This window comes from Eubalaena glacialis, chromosome 1, assembly GCF_028564815.1.
Source record: "Eubalaena glacialis isolate mEubGla1 chromosome 1, mEubGla1.1.hap2.+ XY, whole genome shotgun sequence".
Taxonomy (NCBI): Eukaryota; Metazoa; Chordata; class Mammalia; order Artiodactyla; family Balaenidae; genus Eubalaena; species Eubalaena glacialis.
In genome coordinates, this window is record NC_083716.1 from 8,422,612 (window position 1) to 8,426,753 (window position 4,142).

Sequence of the window (4,142 nt, forward strand, 5' to 3'; positions counted from 1 at the left end):
CTGTTGGGGCAAAGAGCATCGTCAGAGGTGGCCGTGTGGGTGTCTCGGGGACCCTCACTTCCCTTGTGGCAGTAGAGGTGTGGCCCTCGAGGATCATCTGCTCACGTAGCTGACAGGTTAACATGAGAAGAAGGGAGGAAAAAACCAGCAAGCTCAGAGGGCCGATTTAGTCTTGTTAAATACACTGGAGGAGCGGAGTGTGGGAGAGAGCATTTTATCAGCTCCCCGACTGTTTGTCGTTGTAAAGGCGCCTGCTTGCTAACACGCCTGGAGAAGTCCTCTGAGACTACACTGTTGGATTCATAATAAGACGGTTCCTTCTATCTTACAGGCCATGTGGGGGAATTCCGAAGAAACTGAAAATCATCCTCTGAGAAAGTAGAGTTACAGCTTCTTCCAATTTTTTGTGTCTTATTTGAGGGGCTGTAGGAGGACCCCCACGTCCTCCTTCCATTTTCTGATATTTTATTAAATGTATACGACACTCCGTCATTGGTCTGGCTGGAGCAGGAGACCAGCAGTTTGCATCATTTAGGAGGTGAGATGGTTAGTTTTATGCATCAGTCAGATATTTAATTAAACGCTAATCTAGGTGTTGCAGGGAAGTAGATGTGGTTCACATCTACAATCAGATGACTGCAAATAAAGGAGATAATTGCCCTCAATAATGGCAGGGAGTGCTCATCCAATCAGTGGGAGGACTTAAGAGCAAAAATCGAAGTTTCCCAGAGAAGAAGAAATTCTCTCTCAAGACTGTGACATCAACTCCTGCCTGAGTTTCCGGCCTGCCAGCCCTATGAATCTCAGACTTGCTAGCCCCCGTGATCACATGAGCTAATTTCTTAAAATAAATCTCTAAATACATTTGGTTTCATTTCCTTGGAGAACCCTGACTAATACGGGATGCGTTTAAAAATTTTTTTGTCTTAAATAAATGAAAGGCAAGAATCTGAAAGCAAGGTGACTTAATCACAGCACATGCACGCATACCATGCTCTGAGAGGTTGGAAGAAGAGGTCTGTGGGCCAGGGAGGAGCTGGGAAACAGGGACACTAGCTTTTGTTTTTTATTTTTAAAATTTTATTTAGTGTGCAAAGGGGAGCAGCCACTTCTCCTCCATCGGTCGAGGCCCTTCCTCATCTCCCGCTTATAGCTCTGTCTTCTGTGCTCCAACCTCCACCTCCGTCTTGCTCCTGAAACCATACCTGATCCAGTCCCTGCAGACCCTTCACTCCCCCAGCCTGGGTTATTGAGATGGCCTCATCTTACTCGTCCTTTTGGACACACTGCCTCTCTTTCTTGAAACTTCTCCACTCCTTGGTTTTGTTCTCACTGTCCCTTTCTCTGCATCTTCTCTTCCCCTCCATCCTTCTCTCCCTCCACCTGCCCCAGAAACGGTCACCGAACACCCAGTTGCTGGGTGATCTCTTTGCTCAGATAGTTTGAACCACCTCCTAAATCTTGGTGCTTCCCCAACTTTGTCTCCATCCTAGAACTCTCCCTCCTTCTTCAAAATCATCCAACTAACCGTGCACTGGACTTCCCCACCGGAGTCCCCCACGGCATCTCAGACTCAACATATTTCCAAGGGATCCATCATTCCCACCCCCGTGCTCTTGATCTCAGTTGGTAGAATTTCCATCCAGAGCTAGTATCTCCCCTAATAACGAGTCAGTCATTCTTGTGCATGCTTTGACTTTGTTCAAGTGATGCAATTGGATTCCTCTGAGGCATAATCATTATTCCAGGTACATGATTACTGTAATGAGATAATTGGCTGCCTCTGCCCCTAGAGAACACCTGAAATAAGTAATATGTGCACCTGTGTTTTTAATCAAAGTGAAACATAATAACCAGGGGCAGTGGAGAGGCACAGTAAATGTGTCAGTGGCGCTTCTGGTAAGTTCATGGTGGTGAGTAGCTGGACCGCATCCTTGTGAGTGAATGAGAGGGCCAGACTGGTGGAGAACAGAACTCGGAGGGACTTCAGGCCTTGACAAGGACATGATCTTTGTCCTGAGTACAGTGAGAAACCACTGGAAGGTTCGGGAGGGGGTTGTGGGATGATCAGATTGATGTTTTAGATGGTCACTCTGAGCCGGGTGTGGGACGGGAGTAGATGAGGCCAGGATGGAGCCCAGACTCCTGATTCTGATTCAGTTGGTCTCGGGGGGAGGGGGAGGCATCAGTGAGATGTAAAAGTCCCCCACATGGTTCCAGTATGGAGCCAGGGTCCTGGAGGTCAAGCTCCGGAAGTGTGGCCCCCAACCCACGACTGCCTCCCCAGAGTTTCTCACTCTCACGCCAGTTCACACCCAGCCTCCAGCACCAGTTTATGGCTCCAGCACCTTCGGCTCCAGGAAGTTGAAAGCAGCCCTTCAGCTATGCTGGGTCTACAGTGGGAAGTGTCACCGTGCGATATTTCTGTTGTGGATGTTCTTTTACACCTGTGAACTGGACAGTTTGGCTTTTTGTTTATTTCAACTTCAGTGAAGTGACAACCACTTAAGAATGTGCTCATCAGGGTGTCTGGGCTCCATGGACTATTTGCTCCCCAAATTCTATCCCTGTTTCACTCGAGGTCCAAGTGGAGTATTAGAATCACAGTTCAAAGCAAACAAAATTGATGATGTGAGAGATAACCATACTGAAGATCCAGAAAAAGATAATGTGAAATTCTCTTCTGCATTGGGTATGATTTTTAATGAAAGTGATCAGGCATTGAGAGACCTGCGGTATCAGAAACATGCCTTCAATATGCTTCACAGTAAGGGCTTGGCTGCCACAGAGATGCAGCAGACACAAGGAATGCAGCATGTACAGACAAGTCTGACTCAACGGATTTGCCAGTGGCTGGTGTTGCTATTTGTTTCTACAGTGAAGGCTTGTGTGCCTGGCTCTGGCCTGTGCACAGCCTCCTAGACCACATACCTGCCTGGCTTCTTCAGGAGATCATGCTCGTAGACAGTGATTTGAAAGGAGAACTAGATGAATATGTCCAAAACTACCTCCTTGGAAAAATTAAAGTAATAAAAAATACAAAGCGTGGGAGATTGATTTGAGGAAGAATAATCAGAGCAGCCGTGATGTGGCCGGGTCCTTGCTGGCCATCATCCGGGAGGACTAGCGGACGGTAGGATGCCTGGTGACCAGCACCATCAGTGCTGACCCTCACCTACAGCTCCTCCCCTGTGTTGTGAGGGGGCTTCAACTGGGGGCTGCACTTCAGATGGGGTCGTGCTCCCTTTTCCAAGCTCAGAGGACTGGAGGGAGATACTACGCCAATAAAGTCACCTACAATTGCTGGAGGATTGTTTGCCATGAAGAGAAACTATTTCATTGAACTTGGACAGTGTGACCGTGGCATGGATATCTGGGGAGGAGAAAATTTCGAAATATCATTTCGGATTTGGATGGGTGGAGGTAAACTCTTCATCATCCCTTGCTCTAGAGCTGGACACATTTTTGGAAAAAGGCGACCGTATGGTTCTCCTGAAGGCTGGGATATCGTGACATGCGTGATGAGACTGGTTCATGTTTAGTTGGATGAATATGAGGAGCAGTATTTTTCCGTAAGACCTGATCTGGGGTCCAAAAGCTTTGGAAATACCAATAAGCATGTTGAATAGAGGAAGAAGTTGGGTTGTAAATCATTTAAATGATATTTGGATAATTTTTACCAAGAGATGCAGATACCCGAGCCCAATGCCAAACCCTAGCAATCCATTTTTATCGAAAGAAGGTCAAAATGCCCCAAGTCCTTCAATGGGAAAGGCTCTGTCACCTCCAGATCAATAAGTGTCTGGTGGCCCAGGGCTGCCCAAGTCAGAAGAGAGGCCTAGGCGTGCTTAAGGGTTGTGGCTACGGTGACCCTAATCGGCACTGAATTTATAATGAAGAGCATGAATTGGTTTTAAATAATCTCCCTTGCCTGGATATGTCAGACACTCATTCATCAAGTGCTCATGAAGTGTAATGGGTCAGGAGGAGCCCAGCAATAGAATTTTGGGAAGAATAATTGGCTGTACCAGGTGTCAGTTGGACAGTGCCTAAGAGTGGTCGATCTACCGAGTCACAAAGGCTATGTTGCTATGGCAACCTGTGATGGCACCTCCTCACAACGGTGGCATTTGGAGAGTTAA

The 4,142-nt window shown here is 47.2% G+C and overlaps 1 pseudogene; it reads left to right on the top strand.

Moving 5' to 3' along the window:
• Window positions 1–2,404: 2,404 nt before the first annotated feature.
• LOC133090912 (polypeptide N-acetylgalactosaminyltransferase 11-like) lies at window positions 2,405–4,142 on the top strand (annotated as a pseudogene).